The 24,877-nt window shown below is 44.3% G+C and overlaps 1 pseudogene; it reads left to right on the top strand.

Annotated features, from left to right (window-relative positions):
- The first annotated feature begins 5,886 nt into the window (after positions 1-5,886).
- On the top strand, positions 5,887-24,597 carry LOC142243811 (uncharacterized; annotated as a pseudogene).
- The last annotated feature ends 280 nt before the right edge of the window (positions 24,598-24,877 follow it).

Here is a 24,877-nt window from a genome sequence, read left to right as displayed (position 1 = left end):
TGATATTAATGTCAAACTTACTTACAGATGTGATCCACTGAAGGTTGACTTCCTAGACGTCAACCTTGAGATTGATTCTTCTCGGGCATTAGAGACTGATGTCTGCAGGAAGTCAACTGCAGTTAACGTGTTACATTTCACGTCAGCGCATAATCATTCTACTATTCAAGTGATCCTAATTGGTCAATTCCTCTGGATGAGGAGGATTTGCTCTACTGAAGACAACTTTATAAGGCAGTGTTGCGGGGGGGCCGGCAGATTAGGACCAGGGGGTATATATCCCAATCGCCAGTCGGGGCTCACCGTGCTCCAGATGGTAATGGAGCTGCTGGCACCCTGTGGGTTAGGCAGAGACTAAAGAGCTGATGACTCAGAGATAACCGAGGAAACCTGGGAACCGGTCACGTGTGTAAGGACACGTCAGACCGGACGACAACCCAGTTAGCGTTTCAGTGGAGCGGGTGCTACTCCGACCACGTGTAAAGGGAACACGTAAGGCCGGGTGGTGATCAGGTAGCGTTGACAGAGAAGACCGCTGCGACAGCGCCCTGTCGGCCACGTGTGTAAGACACGTCAGGCCATGCGGTCCTCCGATTAGCGTTTCTGGTCACCACTCGACTGGCCACGTGTGTGGACACGTCAGAGCAGGTAGTCACACCAGTAGCATTTGACTGGGAATCCGAGGAGGGAAATAGGGTTCACACACCCAATCCAGGAACACCCTGTTAACTCCACAGGGGTTCTGGAATACGCTGTCCGTGCGCGTAGAGGGCACAACCGGACCGGTGGCGCAGCAGGTACGCTGTCCGTGTGCGTAGAGGGCAGTCTTGGACAGGTGACGCAGCCGGTATGCTGTCCGTGTGCGTAGGAGGCACAAACGGACAAGTAACGCAGCAGCCGCAGTCCAGTTAACGCCACTGGACTGCTACGGCACTACTGGAACGGCAGCAAGGAAGCACGGCGCCTGACCCTGATGTGCTGAGCCACGAATCTTGGCGTGACAGGCACCGTTCGCCTAGCCCTACCTACCGCTTCCAACAAGGCTTATGCCACCATGAACACCCCTTTTATAACCTGAGTCCGCCCCAAACCCCACCAAGGTCCAATAGCAGAGTGCCATGTCATCAGTGACGTCACCAGCTGCCTATCCGGAACTGCCATGTCACTGATGACCTCATGGCAGCCACGCCCCAAACACTTCCCCAGTCATCGTCTGACGACCAATGGTGAGGTGCCAGATCATAAGGACGGGCCTCTGCGAGCCAGTCCGGAGTGGCCACGTCATCAGGACACCTGACACCCTCTGCCCTATCAGGACTTGCCACCTCACGGACATGCTCAGTGAGGTCCTTACCGCACCTAGCCTCTAATGCACTAAGTGCCTGAGCATGCTCAGTAGGCACAATACAGGACTTAGACACGGCACGATGTCCAAGTACCTGTGCAAAGAGGCTTTTCGCACTTAGTGTTGGAGCATGCTCAGTAGCCTGAACCGAGGACTTAGCCTCAGAAATGGCACTATCAGGCTGAGCATTCTCACTAGGCTAAACACTGGACTTAGACTCTGGCTGGGGTAAATCGGGGCGCGCATGCACACTAGCCACCTCTCCACACTTAAGACGTGGAGGAAAAAGCAGCCAGCTAGACGACCCGAGGCACGGCCAAAAACGGCAGCCGGCACCTGGGCGCAACAGGAACCGCAGCAGGCTGCTTGCGGCTATGGCGGCGCCGATTCGTAACAGGCAGGCTGATGATTTAAAGAATAGGTTTTAAGAAACGAGATACAGCAGGAGGTCTACCTAATAGGGCTAAAAATACTAAATGTGATCAATTATTACAACCCTCACTTCTCAAGGTGAATGAATCCACCAAAATCAGGTTCATCTCTACCCATAACCAGCAATGGGGTCAAATGTGGTCAATATTAGAGAGACATTGGCCAATTTTAATCTCTGAACTTACACTTAGGAATTGCCTCACTAATGCCCCATCTATGACCTCAAGACATTCCAGGAACCTGAGGGACCTATTGGTTTATAGTCACTATGTTCCTGTGACTCCCAATTTGTCTGGATCTATTAATCCACGTAAAGGCTGTTACATATGCGGATACTGTGTGGCTTGCAATAACATTGACAGAGGTACTACTTTTTCCTCGGCCGATGGCAGGCAACACTTTAACATCAGCAACGAATTCCTTAGTTTCTTATAATTTTTTATGATTGACCATCTGAGTTTAATATCTGGAATATCCTCTTCTTGTGTGTTCTCTTCATTATATGTTTTTATTTTCTATCTTTCATATTATCTTACCCCCTTTTTAATTATCCTATATTAGGGTGTCCTGTCTGTATTGATGTGCACCTTCCTTTCTATTGAGACCTCATGAAATCATTCCTTCTGGTCCTTTAATGTGCATTATGTTGGTCCGAACGATAAATGTTTTTTTAGGAATTTTGACAATTAATCAGCACAATGGATGTATTTTTAGCATGATGCTGTTTTACATACATGCCAATCTTGCCTATATTGTAATTATGACAAATATTTATATTATAACTATTACCTTATCTTTATATTTTGAGGAATATGTGTGTCTATTGAGATTGATTCTTATACTGTATATGTGTGTGCTGATTTGGCTGTGGCAATGTATTAAGCACATTTAGTCCCCGTGATACCACTCTGATCGCTTTCCTCCTTGAGGCTGCCCTTTTGTGCGGAGGAGACACGTCCCTCCTGTTATCAGGAGCAATCTCTGTAATGTGCGATCACAGTGGTAATAAACAGGGCTTTAGTATCTTCCGGTGATTCTCATGTGACCTACACCGCTATGACACCAGCGCTGTGAAGCCACGCCTTTGCAACAGCATCCTGATATTATTAGAGAGGTGCGCGCATGTGTGGTGACGTGCGTGACGTAATTGATAACGTGATCACTCACAGGTTCTTTTATAAGGTTTTGCAAGGCCACGGAGGCTACCACATGCCTCTGAGAAGAAGCGGGCAGTCCGTCCGCAAAAGGGCTGTCAGGCTCTTCAGTTCAGTCCACATGCCCAGCTTATACCCGAGACTACTGGGTAAGACAACTTTGTTGCAAACATATTATAACTAAGAGTGCAAGTTACCATGATATTCTCTACATGAGCGCAATCCTTATCATCATTAGTAACTCTGTGATTAGATGTTGGTACACAGTCAACCTCTTGTGGGAATGAAATGCATTTGCCCTTTATATGCACAACTGCACTTTGTCTTTACCCATTTGGCAGATGATTGAATCTATGATATATAATATTCTGTAGGTTTAGCTTGGGCACTGTGTCCAATTCCTGTCTTGTATTAAATCTTGTATTGTTTTAATAAATAGTTTTGTAATTGTTTAATAAAGATTCATTAATTATACATGTAAAATATCCATTGTTTTTTAGTTTCCAGCTGATCAGCCTTGTCTATTTTCATGCCAGAAATATATGGAGAAACAAACTGACTTGGCAAAGGGCTCCACTAATAAAGTGAAAATTAAAAGGGATAATGGGCAACCTGGCGTGACCCATTTGTAATCCTAGTTTTCCCTTTTGGGGTGTGGTTCCCCTCATGGGTTATTATGGGAATATTTTGAGATTGTTGCGAATACTGCGTAGTTCCTGGAATTTTCTCAGGGATTTGTTTCTATTGTGCTGCACATGAATGCTGGGTTCGTTTGATCTTTTGTGACCCAGCAGACATATTAATTTTTATGTTCACGTTTTTGTTACTTTTGTCACTTTTAAACTTTCACGTTATGAAAAGTTAAGTTTTAGGAGTCTTCATTCCAACTATTGGACTTTTGCACGTCTCCTTGACCCTATTTGCTATTTATTATATACCTTTGTGGGTCTGCTTTGTATAATAAAGAGGTATCCAGCTTATAATTTCTGTCTATTGGTGAGCAATGGCGGGCTTTCTATCCACCGAGTTAGATACCAAGCAGTGGACAAATGAAGCTAGAGATGTGTTTTCAGAAAAATCTCTTGTTTTGAAAAAATATACACCGTCCTTAAATGGGGCCTTTAAAGATCTCACGAAAATGTATAAAGAGAAAATAACTTCCAGGTGGGAGGTGCAGTCGCTACATTAAAGACAATATTGTAACAAGGCACTTGAGAGTCACAATGCAACCAGGGTTCATATATAAGAATGCAGATTTCCTAACAAAGTGGGAAAGAGAGGCGAGCGACAGTTCCTTAAATTTCATGAAACTACTTCTGGAGGAGGAAAATAAAAATGTATCTACTCTTGAGAGATCTCTAAAAGAACAGATTGAGATCACTAGAAAATTCTCAGGAGAAACGGACTATAGAAACAAAGAATTGGTACTTCAAGGGGCAATTGAAAAATTTCAATACCATTTTAAAAGAAAAGAAACAAATTTTATGTCCGTGATTCACAAGATTTCAAAATAATAGAGCATATGTGTTTACCTTCAACAAGGCTCCTAAATAGTGAGACTGACGTATCATCTACTAAAGGGGAGATGTCAGACCCAGAGAATAGTGGCAATGGCTTTAGACAGAAACAACATTATACTCAATATAGGGGGAGAGGCAGATCAGGTAATAGAGGAGGCACTTTCAACATCAACGGGGGAGGGGGGGAATTTAGAACACCAATATTACCTAAGAAGCCTGAAAAACAAGACAAACCCCCAGAACTAAGACTAAGGCACCGCAGGTTATTAATCTCTCCTCCAGAACTTTGAATGAATTGGAACTCTCAATATTAAATAAAGGACTTTCCTTTATTCCCACCACGGATTTTGACGACTTTAAGAGTGTCAGGGACTTGCACCTTTTCGCTAGGAAACTTAAATGGAAAAAACATTTTATCAACAAGGCCAAAAAAAAGTGCTGAACTGGGCATTTCTGAGGATCTCCTTGAAGATGTGAGACTTCTATATGGGTTGGATGACAACATCCCAAATTTAACAGGAAAAGGCCCCTTTACTATGATACACAAAACAAGGGCAGGAAAATGCCCCCACCCCAGTGTGATGTTGATGTGGTTGACGTGTTTGTCAATTTGGCTACAGAGGAGATTAAAAAGGGTGTACGGAATGTTGATAATAAACATAATCTCACTAAACAGGAAATGACAGCTTTGAGGTTATTGGAACAAGATTCCAGCACAGCCATGAAACCATCGGACAAGGGGGGTAATGTGGTTGTGCTGGACTCAGCTCATTATAGTGAATTATGTATGAATATACTTGGTGACAGTAATTGTTATCATAGAATGATGACCAATCCTACCCCCCAAGTTTATGGAGGAATTAAAACAGCTTTTGGATAAAGAGTTGTGTGATAACTTGATTGACACCAGTGAATACGATTTCCTTCTTTCCTAATTTCCGGTTTTGGCAACCTTTTACATTTTGCCTAAGATCCATAAGGGTTTGGACCCCTTAAAAGGTCATCCGATTGTTTCGGGGATAAAAAAACCTGACTGAAAATCTGCGTGTATTTAGACCACATCCTAAGACCCTTTGTCACCTCATTGAATTCTTACCTTAGGGATACCACAGATTTTTTGCGAATAATAGATGCCGTCTTCTCGGAAGAGGGGATGTTATTATGTAGCATGGATGTGGAGGCACAGTATTCATCAATTCCACACAGAGGTTTAAATGCAATTACATACTACTTAAACACAAGAGGTAACAAACTTAGCAAACATAATGATTTGGTTATGGAGGCCCTTAAGTTTTGTCTCACAAAAAATGTATTTACGTTTGGCGGTAAGTACTTCCACCAGCTCAGGGGCACCGCAATGGGGAGTTGCTGTGCCTCTTCGTATGCTAATTTGCTCCTGGGCTGGTGGGAGGAAACCATTATTTTTGGAGGCAATATGGACACGGACAAAATAGTCCTGTGGGTGAGATTTATAGACAACATCTTTGTTATCTGGAAAGGAGACAAAAGTAGTTTCTGTAATTTTGTGTTGGATCTCAATGTAAATGATATTAGCCTTCACTTTACCTATGAAATGAATGAGGACAAACTAGCCTTTTTGGATGCCCTGGTCAAACGAGGACCAGAGGGTCGGTTATCCACAAGCACCAACCGCAAGGAAACGTCTTCTAATTCATTGCTTGGATGGGAGAGTGCACATCCAAATGCACATAAAAAAGGGATCCCAAAAAGCCAGTTTATTTGGATGAGAAGGAACTGCTCTGATTATGAGCAGTTCCTCAACCATTCTTGGGATTTGAAATTTAGATTGAAAGAAAGGGGTTACCCCAAACGTTTGGTTAATGAAGCATTTGACACAGTAATAAGTATGGATCGAACAAGGTTGTTGAACCCTACGCCCGTGGTCCTGACAAAACTGACAATTAGCGTTACATCACCACTTTTAACAATGGCTCTAACCATCGTAGAGAAATCCTCTCCAGGCACTGGCAAGTTCTTAGAATGGATCCTGATATGGCTAGCTTGTTACCGGAAAATCCTTCCATTACTTTTAGGCGCTCTAGGTCACTGAGAGACAGACTGGTACACAGTCACTTTCAAGGTCCAGATGTGACTAGATTAAGTATGAGCATAAAAGGATGTTATAGATGTCATGATTGTATCTCCTGTAAGTTGGTTGAAGAGGGTAAGGAGTTCACTGATTCCACATTTAAAAGAAGGTTTTATATTAGATATTTTTCCCGTGCAAGACAAAAGGAGTGATATACAGGATGAAATGTGTCTGTGGAAAGTTATACATTGGAAAAACAATAAGAGAGATGAGAAGGAGAATTGGTGAACACAGGAGACATCATAAATAAGAATGACACACCGGTGGCGAGACATGTCAATCTGGAACATGGTGGAGACGTTAAATGTATCTCCATCATGGGTATAGATCGAACACAACCACCTGCATGGGAAGGAAATTGGGATAATCTATTGTTGCAAAAAGAATACTTCTGAATATACATATTAAACACTCAAGCACCTCAGTGACTGAATGAAAGCCTGTCCTTTACTCCATTTGTAGGTGCACGGTAGTGGTTAGGGAGAGTGTAGGAGGGGCAGCAATAGAGGAGCAGGGGCACCATTAACGTATGGCTTTTAGGGTGCCGACCTACGCTAGGTAGGTAGGGTACCCTCTCTGAGATAGGGGTGAGTGTGAGGGCTTACTTCTAGATTGGTGGTGGTCTTACAATCTTCCTGTCTTAACACACAGGTGTCCCCCTTACTCTATCAGTGGATATTACGAGGCTTTCTATCCTACTCTTATCCAATGGTGTTGATATATTCGCAGAGTGTCAGTTTGTTGAGGGGTGCCCCAGGCATGATAGGGCTAATTGTATAACATACTACTTGGGGATTTATATAGCCCCTGGATTACCTCTGTGATCAGAAGAGTTTTGGGGTCAACAAATCTGTAGAAAATGGTTTCTTAAAGTGTCCTTATAATACTGTATGTAGTAACCCCTATCTAAATCTATTTACATCTGTAATTGATAGGCTTTGTTTGGATATCAAATTTTGGATGAACTCTTGTATACTTTCTACCAAAATAGTATTGTGATATGTCTATATAATATATACCTGCTATAAGAATATTCATCTTTCTGAGGTGGGATATATAGTTTTGAAGGGTTAATATGCTGAGAACCTATCCTAGATGAATACTGGTGTGGGAGGAAAGGGTGGACAAAGTTTTGGTTTTTTTTCTTGTCATTTGCAGCCACTCCATAGGATACTCTGAACGGGGGATTTATGATATTTACCCCGTTTAAATTATGATCTATTTATAGCAGGCGATTGTGGCGTTAAAAGATGGCAATGCATGATTGCACTGAGCCGCAGTGGAACGCAAGCCTGCGCTCCAGTCTGTAACTGATGATGTAAATATGGGCTGGGTGGTCGGCTGGCGATGACGATCACGGAAGTGTGGTGTCTCCTTAGGTGAAGCGCTCAGCGTGTGTTCCATGACACCCACTGTGGGGGGCGGGGCCAGAGTCACATGATCGGGACATGATTTCCCGGATATGGCACCCCCTCCTTCTGTGAATGAGCATAGTGAGCATGCGCGGGACCTATATAATGGCGGTGTCCTTGGCACAGAATTTATTTGCACTCGTGAGACAAGTGTGGTGAGTGTTACGCTATATATATATATATATATATATATATACAGTGCCGACCAAAAGTTTGGACACACCTCATCTCTAGAACTGTTAAGAGACTTAGTGTAGCAGACCTTCATGGTAAAATAGATGCTAGGAAACCACTGCTAAGGACAGGCAACAAGCAGAAGAGACTTGTTTGGGCTAAAGAACACAAGGAATGGACGTTAGACCAGTGGAAATCTGTGCTTTGGTCTGATGAGTCCAAATTTGAGATCTTTGGATCCAACAATCGTGTCTTTGTAGAAAAGGTGAACGAATGGACTCTACATGCCTGGTTCCCACCGTGAAGCATGGAGGAGGAGGTGTGATGGTGTGGGGGTGCTTTGCTGCTGACACTGTTGGGGATTTATTCAAAATTAAAGGCATACAGAACCAGCATACCTAGCACAGCATCTTGCAGCGGCATGCTATTCCATCCGGTTTGAGTTTAGTTGGACCAACATTTATTTTTCAACAGGATAATGACCCCAAACACACCTCCAGGCTGTGTAAGGGCTATTTGACTAAGAAGGAGAGTGATGGGGTGCTACGCCAGATGACCTGGTCTCCACAGTCACCAGACCTGAACCCAGTCGAGATGGTTTGGGGTGAGCTGGACCGTAGAGTGAAGGCAAAAGGGCCAACAAGTGCTAAGCATCTCTGGGAACTCCTTCAAGACTGTTGGAAGACCATTTCCGGTGACTACCTCTTGAAGCTCATCAAGAGAATGCCAACAGTGTGCAAAGCATTAATCAAAGCAAAAGGTGGCTACTTTGAAGATCCTAGAATATAAGATATTTTCAGTTGTTTCACACTTTAAGTATTTCATTCCACATGTGTTAACTCTTAGTTTTGATGCCTTCAATGTGAATCTACAATTTTCAGAGTCCTGAAAATAAAGAAAACTCTTTGAATGAGGTGTGTCCAAACTTTTGGTCTGTACTGTATAGTATATCCATAACTGCCCACAGTGTGGGTTGGGACCAGCAATGTATGGACAATTTAGGTTTAGCAATTAAAAGGCTCCTGTCAGGTCTGATAAAGCTCTTAACCTGCAGCTATCGGGTTAATCAGCAGATTAATACTGTTTGAAAGGTCCTGGCAGATGTACTAGAAATGCGGCTTCCAGTTTAGTTCTCCCACTAGCCCCCGGCGCTATGACCGCTCACAGCACGTCGACAGCCTGCTGAGCACTAATGCACTGCACCTCAAGACGCAAAAAATAGCCAAAACAGTGGCAACAATTGCTCCGCACACTTCTGTAAGACTAAAAGCCTACTGGGGGGAAAAGTTTATTTTCATTTTCTGTACTACAGCCGGCATCATCCAAACCATATTAACCTGGGGATATCCGCAGGTTCACTTGAAATGTTTTTTACAGGTCCGTTGTGGTCGTAAATTAAAAAGTGAAAAATTGAAATAATTCCTATTTTTCTTTACATTTTCCTTCCTGGTTTCAGAAATTAAAGAAATATTAAAATACAGAAAACTTAAGCCGCATGTGTAGCGGAAAAAAATAAATTCTTGAATATCTTAACAAGCAAAGTTAAAGAGTACGACTGGTATAAAACCCCAAAATATCCTTGGTCAAGAAATGGGGTTATATGCTCCAGCCATGAACTTGTTAATATTGGAGATTTATTTTCATAAAGATGGAGTCAGTAAATTTCTAATGTCTCAGCCCTGGTGTCCGGCCTCATTCAGACCCCAGTAACAAAAAAATTGGTTTGAGTTTCATCAGTGAATTTTTTGTCAGAGTTTGGTAAAAACAAAAAACCTCAAATTCGCTTAAAAATATTCTTTAATGATATATATTAAAATTTTTTCAAAACACCCAATGTAATAAACACACGAGGACCAATAAAAGGGGTGGGGGGGAGCTGCTTTGATATATGGGATCCCTATAGAGCCCTATGGGATCTAGCTCCTACCTACCAACGGAGTGTTTTACGCCGTAACTGTTTTGGGCGCCCCCGCTCCATGACGGCTTTCCCTCAAAATGGCCCTAACAGCTAGTGAATTAAAATAATAATTACACTCTAAATGGCCAAGTAGTGATATTAAATTATGCTGGACATAATACAAAAGTTAATATCCTCCAAAATGGAAGGTTTAACAAAAAAGACAAAAAAACCTCATGTGCCAAGCCTCAAAAAAAGTAATAGACAAATTTTGGGCAACCAGTATTGCACAAAAAGGTCCTTCAAACAAATATGTAGTGAAGGATATGAATGAGGAAAATACCATTTTTTATATATATATACATTCCATCACTCAATATCCTTCCCCCTCACATAACCTGGCCATTGTTCATGGACAAACTTCATACATAATAACAAAGCGATATCTTTTGTTGTTCTGGAGGTTATAAAATCTGGCTCGAGGGGCGGTGATCTTGATAGGAGGATCCTACAGAGAGAGAGCCGGTGGATCTACTATCTCAAAACACAAGCCCCAATGGGACTAAATGATAGATTGACCTATTCCCCCTTTCTCTGAGTTACCTTTCCCTTTTTCTCAGTTAATAATATTGGTGTTTATACTTTTCTCAGTCAATAATATTGGTGTTTTCTAACAGTCGTTGGAATAAGAAAAAGATTTAACATGAATAGCAACAACTAAAATTTGCCTCGCGATTTATCCCGATTAGGGAACCCCTCCGTCATTGCCCCATGATTGGGGGTTCACGGACTTTGGATACCTTTATTTTTAGGTTTTTTAAGGTTATTATGCTCTGTCTTCTTAGGCTAAAATTGTAAAAAATTATATCTGATTAGTGTGAACTGGGTCCTGTATGGGAATTTTGGGTATAGGTTTCTGCACATGAGAAGGGTTTTTAAGGCTTGCATATAAACTATCGTGCAGGAATCAAATAGGCCCCTTTGATGTTATTATCAAGTGGCATAATGCCTTGCAAACATTCTGCAACATGTATTTTGTTAATTTAATAATAAGAGCTATTTCTGTTGGTAGGATGTGTTGGGCCCTTTGCCCTATAACACCCTATGCTCCTGACACAAGAGGTGGTAACGCAGACACCTCTATAACATATATATCTGTTCTGGGAAGTATGTTTGTATCCACATTGCCGGAAGACGCTTTGGTGCAGTTACTATAGGGATATGTATAGGTGGTGTCATTATCCTTTGGATTATTCCCTGAAGGTTTCATTAACACCCCTATTATAATTATACTTATGGATATAGTGGCGACTGGGCAGATTAGCCTGTACTCAAACCTTCCTTTACTCCCACTTTCCCTCCCCTCTCCCCCCCCCATTCCGGACCCTGCTATGCGCGCTGTTACTCCAGACATTATATGATTCTGAGAGCCAAGTTTGGAGTGCGCATGCGTGGGCAGGCTCTCTGATTCCCCCACGTGTATAAACAATGACACGTTATTGGGGGTGGTACCGCACTACCAGGCGGCGTCCGTATGGATAGGGTGTGTATAGGCGGTGCCAATGTCCACATTGTGTTACCGCCCACTCTTGTGCGGGCTGGTATCGTAGACACAGGATCTGTGTCTGTATTACAGCGCGCATGCAGGTGCAGACATGACCCAGGGACCTCTAGCGTCCAGGCTGCAAGTTATATGCGCAGTCAAGTTCTGAAGACAGAGTAGCCTAAAACACTGATTGGTTGCCTGATCCATGTGATCTGATTGGCGCCGTGTTTTAAACCCGGACATCCTGTGTTCTGGGCATACAGCCATGGATTATTCCTCCATATACATCGGTTACCCGTGACATTATAGCCTCCTGATGATCCTTATATCTTTAGAAGGGGAAACGCGTCGAGGCACTGAGGCACTGCAGAGCAACTTCTTTCAGGGAAGTAATTAATTTATATCGCTTTCCCTGACTGTGATTAATACTATGTTTAACTCTGCTCATAAACTATCTCTGTGACTGCTTGAGGGCACTGCATTATATATCTAAAGTGTGCACTGTCCTGTTGGCAAGTTTATGTATGAAGTTTGTCCATGAACAATGGCCAGGTTATGTGAGGGGGGAAGGATATTGAGTGATGGAATGTATATATATATATATATATATATATATATATATATATATATATATAAAAAATGGTATTTTCCTCATTCATATCCTTCACTACATATTTGTTTGAAGGACCTTTTTGTGCAATACTGGTTGCCCAAAATTTGTCTATTACTTTTTTTGAGGCTTGGCACATGAGGTTTTTTTGTCTTTTTTGTTAAACCTCCCATTTTGGAGGATATTAACTTTTGTATTATAACCAGCATAATTTAATATCACTACTTGGCCATTTAGAGTGTAATTATTATTTTAATTCACTAGCTGTTAGGGCCATTTTGAGGGAAAGCCGACGTGGAGCGGGGGCGCCCAAAACAGTTACGGCGTAAAACACTCCGTTGGTAGGTAGGAGCTAGATCCCATAGGGCTCTATAGGAATCCCATATATCAAAGCAGCTCCCCCCCACCCCTTTTATTGGTCCTCGTGTGTTTATTACATTGGATGTTTTGAAAAAATTTTAATATATATCATTAAAGAATATTTTTAAGCGAATTTGAGGTTTTTTGTTTTTGCCTTTCTATACTCTATTCGGATACACTGTATACGTTCGTCAGAGTTTGGTGTCAGATTTTATACTTAAAGTTTTGTCTCAATTGACTCATTTTTTTTCTTGGGTGAGAAAACAGAAAAGTAACAGTTTCTTTGTATTCCTATCAGTCACTGAAACATAAGGTACAGATTGCGGCCGAGCGCTGAGCGAATATTTCTGGATCCATAGACCTGCACTGCGGATATAGCTCTGACAGATGGATCATTATATGTCGTCTCCATGATTCTGTGCAATCAGTCCACAAAAAACCACAGACATGTGAACAGCCGTATTCACTATCGCAGGTACGAGAGTGATCCGCGAGAAACATGGATCTCACTCATCCAAGAACAAGTGACAAGTGAATGAGGCCAGAGGATTCAGGGTTAGCACAGAATGTATTGATTGTATGCCTGCTACATACAACCGGTGTGTGTGTGTATATATATATATATTGTTTATGATAAACGATTGGCTGCGGTTTATAGAGGATTATCCTCCTATCAGTGGGGGTCAAAGATTTTATTATTTATGTTCAGTTTCTCTCAGTTTTCTATTCTGCAATGTTTTAGTCATTGGGAGAAGGCAAAATACCTATAAGAATTTTTGTCTTCTTTTTCCATCTTAACCCCTTTTTAATTTTGGTTCTGCCCCTTCTTAAAAAAAGCCATACTTTTTTTACTTTTCCAAATGAGGACTTGTTTTTTGCAGGAAGAGTTGCACTTTTTAATGACACCATTCATTCTGCCCCATATTGTACTGGAAAATGGAAAAAAAAATTAGTGTGGTGAAATTGCAAAAAAAAAGTGTAATTGCACGATTGTTTTGGAGGTTTCTTTACCGTGTTCACTTTATGGTTAATCTGACCTGGCATTATGATTCTCCAGGTCAATACGAGTTTGTAGATACCAAACCCATACAGATTTACTGTTATCTAAGTGGTGACATATATTCAGAAATTTGTAGAAAAATAAATGAATAAATATAAAATTGTGCTTTTCTCGCCATGTTCCGTTCTCATTTTCTGGTCTCTGGGGCTCAGTGACGTCTTATTTTCTAGCGTCTTGAGCTGGTGTTTTTAATTATACAATTTTTGGGTAGATGCGATGTTTTGATCGCCTGCTATTACATTTTAATGCAATGTTGCAGCGACCAATAAAACGTAATTCTGGCATTTTGGTTTTTTTTCTCGCTCCACCGTGTACCAATCAGATTAATTGATTTTATGATTTGATAGATCTGGGATTTCTGAACGCAGCGATAACAAATGTGTAATTTTTTTTTTAACTTATTTTCAATGGGGAAAAATAGGGATGATTTTTAACTTTTAGGTTTTTTCATTTTCTTTTTATTTACATTTTTTACTGAATTTACTAGTCCCTTTAGGGGACTTTTTCCCTGCAGTGTCCGATCACTTCTGATTAAAGCGAAGCTTCAGCCTCATCAGCACCGCTCTGTACAGCAGAAACGCTGATCTCCTGAGTGGCGGCGCTCATGTCACAGGAGAGCAAATGGAGGTGGCAAACAGGAGCCTGCATTAAAGGGACAGCCCTGGCCAAGGATGTATATATTATGTCCATGAAGGGGTTAAAAAGTGAATTTTTCACACTTTTTCCTATTATGACTCTTGCGCTATTCTCTATGTGAGGTTTTGATGTAAAATCATTTTCTCGTCTTTTGACCTTATTTATATGGATACGGATTCTGATGATTTTCGGACCCTCTTTTGCGCTTTGTGCGGTATTTTTCGCTCATCCCCATTGTTGCGGTTATTTATAATTATTGCGGTATTTTTCGGGTTCGGTTTCGTCACTTTTGCGCTTCTGTTGCTGCAGATGTTCTCCTTTGATGTAATTACACAGGATTTGATTTTTGGATTATTTTGCACATTTTCCTCAGTATTTTCTCTCTGATGATTTCTCTATTTCTGCGGTTCAGTCACTTTTTTTTTCTGCATTTTCTGCTTTTGCATTTGTTTATTTTCGGATTTTTTGCCCTCTGTGCGGCATTTTCTCTCTTTTTCCTTCCTATTTATAATTGCACATGTAATAGTGAGGGATTGTGTAACATTAATGGTGATTCTGAGCATTGCCGCCATGCTCCAGTCCTAATCTACCAATAATGCCATCATTACTATCTATAGAGGCCTCATCCGCTGCTCTGAGTGATCGTCTCTGCAGGAACCATCTTTTGTGAGGTGATTTTACCTCATGAAGTCACTAAACCCTGCACCATATTCACACTGGCGCCTTTACACCGAGCTGTGCCGTCTGCCCTATATCTATATCCAGCCTCTTTTCCCTGTATCCAGCCTCTTTTCCCTGTATCTAGCCTCTTTTCCCTGTATCTGGCCTCTTTTCCCTGTATCTAGCCTCTTTTCCCTGTATCTAGCCTCTTTTCCCTATATCTAGCCTCTTTTCCCTGTGTAATCGCCCCATAGACTGGTTATGGCCGCGCTATAGACACAGCACAGAGCTCATTGTCACTGCTCTCTGCTGCACTGTGTGATAATAATGGCGCCGTCTTCCTCGCCGCGCTCCTTTTATAGTATCCGTGGACAGAGCGCCGACACTGAGCAGATCACTAGCGACACCTAGTGGTGGGAGGACGGAATGGTGGATAAAACTTCACAGGACCTTCCCTGACGTCAGCCCATGTGACCAGATTCCTTTGTGGACGCTGTTTTCCTGTTTATACAAGACCTTCTGTGACGTCATGCTCAGGTGACTTACCAGCTTCCTGTGAGATCGCTGCAGCAGGACCTTCGGTGACGTCACGCTCGTGTAAAGTCTTGACTGGAAAACAAAGATTGTGTAATGAAAGCTCTGTGATCGCTGAGAGCAGAGAGAGGAGGATGTAGCAGAGCTGGAGAGAGGTGGATGTAGCAGAGCTGGAGAGGTGGATGTAGCAGAGCTGGAGAGGTGGATGTAGCAGAGCTGGGGAGAGGTGCATGTAGCAGAGCTGGGGAGAGGTGGATGTAGCAGAGCTGGAGAGAGGTGGATGTAGCAGAGCTGGAGAGAGGAGGATGTAGCAGAGCTGGAGAGAGGTGGATGTAGCAGAGCTGGAGAGAGGTGGATGTAGCAGAGCTGGAGAGAGGTGGGTGTAGCAGAGCTGGGGAGAGGTGCATGTAGCAGAGCTAGAGAGAGGTGGATGTAGCAGAGCTGGAGAGAGGTGGATGTAGCAGAGCTGGAGAGGTGGATGTAGCAGAGCTGGAGAGAGGTGGATGTAGCAGAGCTGGAGAGAGGTCGATGTAGCAGAGCTGGAGAGAGGTTGATGTAGCAGAGCTGGAGAGAGGTGGATGTAGCAGAGCTGGAGAGAGGTGGATGTAGCAGAGCTGGAGAGAGGTCGATGTAGCAGAGCTGGAGAGAGGTGGATGTAGCAGAGCTGGAGAGAGATGGATGTACAGACCTGGAGAGAGGTGGATGTAGCAGAGCTGGAGAGAGGTAGATGTAGCAGAGCTGGAGAGAGGTAGATGTAGCAGAGGTGGAGAGAGGTGGATGTATCAGAGCTTGAGAGAGGTGGATGTAGCAGAGCTTGAGAGAGGTGGATGTAGCAGAGCTTGAGAGAGGTGGATGTAGCAGAGCTGGAGAGAGGAGGATGTAGCAGAGCTGGAGAGAGGTGGATGTAGCAGAGCTGGAGAGAGTTGGATGTACAGAGCTGGAGAGAGGTGGATGTAGCAGAGCTGGAGGGAGGTAGATGTAGGAGAGGTGGATGTAGCAGAGCTGGAGAGAGGTAGATATAGCAGAGGTGGAGACAGGAGGATGTAGCAGAGCTGGAGAGAGGTGGATGTAGCAGAGGTGGAGAGAGGAGGATGTAGCAGAGTTGGAGAGAGGTGGATGTAGCAGAGCTGGGAGACAGGTGGATGTAGCAGAGCTGGAGAGAGGTGGATGTAGCAGAGCTGGAGAGACGTTGATGTAGCAGAGCTGGAGAGAGGTGGATGTAGCAGAGCTGGAGAGAGGTGGGTGTAGCAGTGCTGGAGAGAGGTGGATGTAGCAGAGCTGGAGAGAGGTGGATGTAGCATAGCTGGAGAGAGGTGGATGTAGCAGAGCTGGAGAGAGGTGGGTGTAGCAGAGCTGGAGAGAGGTGGATGTAGCAGTGCTGGAGAAAGGTGGATGTAGCAGAGCTGGAGAGAGGTGGATGTAGCAGAGCTGGAGAGAGGTGGATGTAGCAGAGCACAGAGAGGTGGGTGTAGCAGAGCTGGAGAGAGGTGGATGTAGCAGAGCTGGAGAGAGGTGGGTGTAGCAGAGCTGAAAAGAGGTGGATGTAGTAGTGCTGGAGAGAGGTGGATGTAGCAGAGCTAGAGAGAGGAGGATGTAGCAGAGCTGGAGAGAGGGGGATGTAGCAGAGTTGAAGAGAGGTGGATGTAGCAGAGCAGAGAGAGGAGGATGTAGCAGAGCTGGAGAGGTGTATGTATCAGAGCTTGAGAGAGGTGGATGTAGCAGAGCTTGAGAGAGGTGGATGTAGCAGAGCTGGAGAGAGGAGGATGTAGCAGAGCTGGAGAGAGGTGGATGTAGCAGAGCTGGAGAGAGGTGGATGTACAGAGCTGGAGAGAGGTGGATGTAGCAGAGCTGGAGGGAGGTAGATGTAGGAGAGGTGGATGTAGCAGAGCTGGAGAGAGGTAGATATAGCAGAGGTGGAGAGAGGTGGATGTAGCAGAGCTAGAGAGAGGAATATGTAGCAGAGCTGGAGAGAGGTGGGTGTAGCAGAGCTGGAGAGAGGTGGATGTAGTAGAGCTGGAGAGAGGTGGATGTAGCAGAGCTGGAGAGAGGTGTATGTAGGAGAGCTGGAGAGAGGTGGGTGTAGCAGAGCTGGAGAGAGGATGTAACAGAGTTGGGAGAGAGGTGGATGTAGCAGAGCTAGAGAGAGGTGGGTGTAGCAGAGCTAGAGAGAGGTGGGTGTAGCAGAGCTGGAGAGAGGTGGATGTAGTAGTGCTGGAGAGAGGTGGATGTAGCAGAGCTGGAGAGAGGAGGATGTAGCAGAGCTGGAAAGAGGGAGATGTAGCAGAGCTGGAGAGAGGTGGATGTAGCAGAGCTTGAGAGGTGGATGTAGCAGAGCTTGAGAGAGGTGGATGTAGCAGATCTGGAGAGAGGAGGATGTAGCAGAGCTGGAGAGAGGTGGATGTAGCAGAGCTGGAGAGAGGTGGGTGTAACAGAGCTGGAGAGAGGTGGATGTAGTAGTGCTGGAGAGAGGTGGATGTAGCAGAGCTGGAGAGAGGAGGATGTAGCAGAGCTGGAGAGGGGGATGTAGCAGAGTTGGAGAGAGGTGGATGTAGCAGAGAGAGGAGGATGTAGCAGAGCTGGAGAGGTGGATGTAGCAGAGCTTGAGAGAGGTGGAAGTAGCAGAGCTGGAGAGAGGATGTAGCAGAGCTGGAGAGAGGTGGATGTAGCAAAGCTGGAGAGAGGTGGATGTAGCAGAGCTGGATAGAGGTGGATGTAGCAGAGCTGGAGAGAGGTGGATGTAGCAAAGCTGGAGAGAGGTGGATGTAGCAGAGCTTGAGAGAGGTGGATGTAGCAGAGCTGGAGAGAGGAGGATGTAGTAGAGCTGGAGAGAGGTGGATGTAGCAGAGCTGGAGAGAGGTGGATGTACAGACCTGGAGAGAGGTGGATGTAGCAGAGCTGGAGAGAGGTAGATGTAGCAGAGCTGGAGAGAGGTAGATGTAGCAGAGGTGGAGAGAGGAGGATGTAGCAGAGCTGGAGAGAGGTGGGTGTAGCAGAGCTGGAGAGAGGTGGGTGTAGCAGAGCTGGAGAGAGGTGGATGTAGCAGAGCTGGAGAGAGGTGGATGTAGCAGAGCTGGAGAGAGGTGTATGTAGGAGAGGTGGGTGTAGCAGAGCTGGAGAGAGGTGGATGTAGCAGAGTTGGGAGAGAGGTGGATGTAGCAGAGCTAGAGAGAGGTGGGTGTAGCAGAGCTGGAGACAGGTGGATGTAGCAGAGCTGGAGAGAGGTGGATGTAGCAGAGCTGGAGAGAGGTGGATGTAGCAGAGCTGGAGAGAAGTGGATGTAGCAAAGCTGGAGAGAGGTGGATGTAGCAGATCTGGAGAGAGGTGGGTGTAGCACAGCTGGAGAGAGGTGGGTGTAGCAGAGCTGGAGACTGGTGGATGTAGCAGAGCTGGAGAGAGGTGGGTGTAGCAGAGCTGGAGACAGGTGGATGTGGCAGAGCTGGAGAGGTGGATGTAGCAGAGCTAGAGAGAGGTGGATGTAGCAGAGCTGGAGAGAGGGATGTAGCAGAGCTGGAGAGAGGTGGATGTAGCAGAGCTGGAGAGAGGTGGATGTAGCAGAGCTGGAGAGAAGTGGATGTAGCAAAGCTGGAGAGAGGTGGATGTAGCAGAGCTGGAGAGAGGTGGATGTAGCAGAGCTGGAGAGAGGTGGATGTAGCAGAGCTGGAGAGAGGTGGATGTAGCAAAGCTGGAGAGAGGTGGATGTAGCAGAGCTGGAAAGAGTATATAGTTTTAGTGTTCAATATTTAGAATTATATCATTTTAGGGCGGCACGGTGGCTCAGTGGTTAGCAGTGCAGTCTTGCAGCGCTGAGGTCCTGGGTTCAAATCCCACCAAGGACACCATCTGCAAGGAGTTTGTATGTTCTCCCCGTGTTTGCGTGGGTTTCCTCCCACACTCCAAAAACATACAGACAGGGAATTTAGATTGTGAGCTCCAATGGGGACAGTGTTCCTGATGTATGTAAAGCGCTGTGGAATATGTTAGCGCTATATAAAAATAAAGATTTATTTATTTATTTTATATAATGTTTGTATTTTGATATTTGCTCTCGTGGAAGTGATTTTTAGTTTTCTGTGTCTGTAGCTGATCGATTAATTTTTACTTTTTAGGAAATTACAAAAATGTCTTTTACCACAAATTTACTTCAGTGATTTTTTTATACATTTTTTTAGGGGGATTATGTTCAAATAAAAAAATCATGAATTCTTGTGTCATTTTGAAGAATTTGGGTCAATACAAAAAAAGTCACTGCACATCACAAGACAAAAGAGGCGACTTAAAAATAAAACAAAAACCCAAAAGTGATGAACCGGACCCAAATTCTATTGGAAAGTTCCTGAACTTTTCACTTTACAACAGTCGAGCTTTATTGACATTGTTCAGTGCTGACATTAACTCTGTCCTTTCTGTTTATACTTTATTATATATATATATATATATATATATATATATATATATATATATTTATTTATCCACTGCTCTAAAGCAAAAACCCTCCATGATCGCGCGGTGGAGAAGGTCAGTACAGTATGGCCACCTTCAGCACCGGGGAGAGGAAGCGCCGGCCGCACAGAGACCGCACGTCCACCGAGATGAGCCTGCACCTGAAGCAGACGTTCGAGGCCGCCATCCTCACCCCGCTGTACCCGCAATCCCAGATCCATATCTATGTGCAGGCGAGTGCGGGCGCTGCACGGGGCCTCCGACAAATGTCCCAACGCTTGTGCCCCAAGCTGCAGATGGTACAAACGATCGCACATTGCTTAGAGGGAGTAAAGAAAAATTGTCTTCTTTTTCCTACTGAAAAATAAAAGAGTGTAAATAAATAAACCTATCCGGTGTCGCCGCATCCGAAAAGGTTCAGTTTATCTAAATCTAAAATTATTTAACCCATAGTGTAAAATGCCGTGAAGGTAAAAAATCGTCACAGCCGCAGAATTTTCACTTTGTTATTTTTTTGTTCACTGCTCTCCCACCAACAAAAAAAAATATCTATATATACTAGCTGTAGTACCCGGCGTTGCCCGGGATAGTAACTGTCTCTGTCTCTCTCCCAGTCTCTGTCTGTTTGTGTCTGTCTCTGACTGTCTGTCTCTCCGTGTCTGTCTGTTTCTGTCTCTTTCCGTGTCTGTCTGTTTCTCTCTGTCTCTGTGTGTCTGTCTGTATCCATGTGTCTCTGTCTCTCTGTCTGTCTTTCATTATCTATCTCTCTGTTTCTGTGTCTGTCTCTTTCCCTGTCTCTCTCTGTCTGCCTCTGTCTCTTTAATTGCCTGTCCCTCTCTGTCTGTTTCTGTCTCTTTTCCTTTCCCTGTTTGCCTCTTACTCTGTGTCTATGTCTGTCTGTCTCTTTCTTTTCTGTCCCTCTCTATCCGTCTCTTTCCCTGTCTGTCTCTGTCCGCCTCTGTCTCTTTGACTGTCTCTTTCTCTCTTTGTCTCTGTCTATCTCCCTTTCCCTGTCTGCCTCTTACTCTGTCTGTGCCTATGTCTCTTTCTGTCTCTCTCTGTTTCTCTACCGACATCTTATTATCTCACACATAAGCGTCTAATACTATGAATGTCTTAAGTTCCTATAGCAACCACGCACAGCTGCTAATAATAACCTATAGCTTGTAGCTCCATTGACTTTAATGGAGGGGGTTTGCTGGAGAGTAACTAAAGCGCGGGGTTAAATTTTCCCGTCAAAACATAGTCTATGTCATTCCTTGAGTCACATGGGGTGTCTGCAAAATATCGTGATTGTAAATGCGATGGTGCGGATTCCTTTAGCGGACATACACACACACACACACTCAGCTTTATATATTAGACTAACTAGTACTCAGTCTGTCTGTCTGTGTCTCCCTGTCTATCTCTTTCTGTCTGTGTGTCTGTCTCTGTGTGTGTCTGTGTGTGTGGCTCTGTCTGTGTGTCAATCTCTATCCATGTCTGTCTGTCTGTTTGTGTCTATCTCTCTGTCTGTCTCTGTATCAGTCTCTCTGTCTGTCTCGTTCCAGGTCTGTCTCTTTTCCCCCTCTGTCTCTTTTCCCCCTCTGTCTCTTTTCCCCCTCTGTCTCTTTGCCCCTCTGTCTCTTTCCCTGTCTGTCAGTCTGTGTCTGTCTGTCTGTCTCTTTGACTGTTTATCTCTCTGTCTCTTTCCTTATCTGTCAGTTTCTGTCTGTGCTTATGCAAAACAAGAATGCCGCGGAGACACCATCACATGTTACTCAACGCTGGCAGGAAACTAGCCAGGTCTTTCACCGGGAAGGAACAACCACGGGAAGGGCAGCCTCCAGTCAAGGAAACCGCCTATGCCAAACATGGTATCCATCCACAGACAGCTGTTTCGGGGTATTTGCCCCTCATCAGTGTGGAGTAGGAAACTGGCTAGTGGGAGCAATGCCTAGTAGAAGACTACATAGGTAAGGATGCAAATCAAAAAGGTCCGTGGAGCCTCTGTTAGGAGTCTCGACACAGAACTAGCCAGATATCCCTCCGGGAAGGACCTAGCCGAGGAGTGGCTCTTTTTAGGAGACCACCATAACCACCATATTAAGTGGCCCTTTTAGTCAATATCCAACTCTTTGAAGAGTTTAAAGATATGACAAGGGAAGGATGGTTGACCTCAGGGAGATCAACATCCAACACCGCGGAGACACCATCACGTGTTTCTCAACGCAGTGACACTTGAACAAGGCCCCCTGGGAAAATATGCAAAACAAGAATGCTGCGGAGACACCATCACATGTTTCTCAACGCTTGCAGGAAACTAGCCAGGTCTTTCACCGGGAAGGAACAACCACAGGAAGGGCAGTCTCCAGTCAAGGAGACCGCCTCTGCCAAACATGGTATCCATCCACAGACAGCTGTTTCGGGGTATTAGCCCTCTGTTTGTGCTTATGTCTGTCTGTCTCTTTCTGTCTCTCTCTATCTGTCTCTCCACCGACATTTTATTACCTCACACATAAGCTTCTTATAGTAAGAATTTATTTTGTTCCTATAGCAACCAATCACAGCTCCTATTAATAAGCTGTAGCTCCTCTCTCCTTTGACTTTAATGGAAACAGGTGTTTTGGAGAGTAACTGTAAAGCGCGGGGTTAAATTTTCCTTTCAAAACATAGTCTTTGACGCTCCTTGATTCACATGAGGAGCCTGCAAAATTTCGTGATTGTAAATGCGACGATGCAAATTCCTTTAGCGGACATACACACATACATACACTCAGCTTTGTATCTAAGATATAAAGCTGAGTGTGTGTGTATGTCCGCTAAAGGAATCTGCACCGTCGCATTTACAATCACCAAATTTTGCACAGACGCCTCGTGACCCAGGGAATGTCGTAGACTGTTTTGACAGGCAAATTTAACCCCGTGCTTTACAGTTACTCTCCAAATAACATGCCTCCATTAAAGTGCATGGAGCCTTGAACTACAGTTTATTAATAGCAGCTGTGATTGGTTGCTATAGGAACAAAGGACATTCATAGTATAAAAAGCTTATGTGTGAGGTAATATGATGTTGGTGGGGAGACGGATAGAGAGAGAGCCAGAAAGAGACAGACAGGAAAAGAGACAGAGAGATACAGACAGACGGGGAAAGAGACAGATGGGGAAAGAGACAGGGAGAGAGACAGACAAAGACAGATGGGGAAAGATACAGACCTTGATTGAGACAGACGGGGAAAGAGACAGAGACAGACAAGGAATGAGACAGACAGAGACAGGCAGACAGGGAAAGAGACAGGCAGACAGAGACAGGCAGACAGGGAAAGAGACAGACAGAGAGACAGACAGGGAAAGAGACAAACATTGAAAGAGATATACCCGGAAAGAGACACAGGAAAGAGACAAACATTGAAAGAGACACACCAGGAAAGAGACAGATGGGGAAAGAGACACACCTGGAAAGAGACAGATGGGGCAAGAGACAGACGGGGAAAGAGACAGACAGACACAGACATAGAGACAGAGAGAGAGACAGACAGAGATACAGATAGATTGACACAAAGACAGACAGAGAAATGGAAACAGACAGACAGAGACATAGACACAGACAGACAAGGAGCGATATAGACAGACAGCGACACAAAGACAGAGACTGGGAGAGAGACAGTTACTATCCCGGGCAACGCCCGGGTACTACAGCTAGTATATATATATAAATATATATATATATATATTTACAGTAGACAATAATAAGCGCTAAAAATGTTGCACAAATAGTACAGAGTGATATCAATGAAAACTTGAGTTTGGCGCTCAAGAAACAAACCCCAGACAGCTCCATCACCGGAGAATAAGAAATGACAGATCTCAGAGAATGCTGACACAAATTACATTTTGTTACATCTTTCTATTTATCACTTTTATTTTGTTTTTCTTTACCTCTAGAAATGACGACACCAGTCCGGTATTGGTCGTACTCACATTGACCTGTAGAGTCCGGTCTCCTGTAGATTTTTACTGCACTGAAAACGCTGAAAAACCAAAACTCAAATAACAATGGTGGTTTGTTTGTTTTTCTTCTATGTCAGTGCATTTTATGGTAAAATAAATGGAAAAACTATAATTTGACCCACAAAAGAGAACAAGCCCCATACGGCAATGTGGATGGAAAAAATAAAAAGTCCTGGCTCTCAGAAGAAGGAGACTAAAAACATCAATAGCACAAAAATGTTGTCAGCCATCTGAGACTGAGGACGGCCGTGTAGGATCATCACAGGTGGTAATATAATTATATATTTTATATTTTACCCCTTTTTAGATCCTTCAGGCAGACGGTGACAATTACTGCACTAATGTGAACGATGGCGGTAATCGACGCCAGCATCCCCAATCAGGACTACATGTGCACCAGCTTCATTGAGGACACACCGCTGTCTGATTTCGGCGGGGGGGGGGAGGGGGGGTGGCAGTTGTCTTTAGCTTTGTTATCCAAGTCTGAGCAGATCGCGTTACTGGAGATGAACTCGCGGCTGCATGAGGATCACCTGGAGCGAGTGATGGACACGGCCAGCAAAGCGAGTAAGGACGTGTACGCGGTGCTGGAGTCGGTGGTGCACAACCATCTACAGGAGGTCTCCGCGCTGCTCGGAGATTGGGGGACAGAGTAGATGAAGTCTCTGGAGGATAATCGTGTAGAGAGGAGATCTCAAAACCTGCGTGAGCTCAGCAGAGGAGGGTGGACTGGGGGCAGGAGGCGGCAGACAGCTATATTTTTTATGTCTAGGTTTAATAAATTAGAAGTTGTATGCAGTTTTTTTTGTTGTTTTTTTTTTCTTTTTAAAAATGCACAGCCCTCGAAATTCAGTGGAAAAATAGGAAAGCTGGGTTATTATGAACCGCCTTTCTCCTATCGGGGGTCATTGCCCACTACAGCCGCCTTTAACTCCTCTGTCATGGGTCATTGCTATGTCCGCCTTTCCTCCTGGCTGAGGTCATCGCCTGCTACCAC

Source organism: Anomaloglossus baeobatrachus, chromosome 6 (assembly GCF_048569485.1).
Source record: "Anomaloglossus baeobatrachus isolate aAnoBae1 chromosome 6, aAnoBae1.hap1, whole genome shotgun sequence".
Lineage (NCBI taxonomy): Eukaryota > Metazoa > Chordata > Amphibia > Anura > Aromobatidae > Anomaloglossus > Anomaloglossus baeobatrachus.
This window is presented reverse-complemented; position numbering and strand designations above follow the sequence as displayed.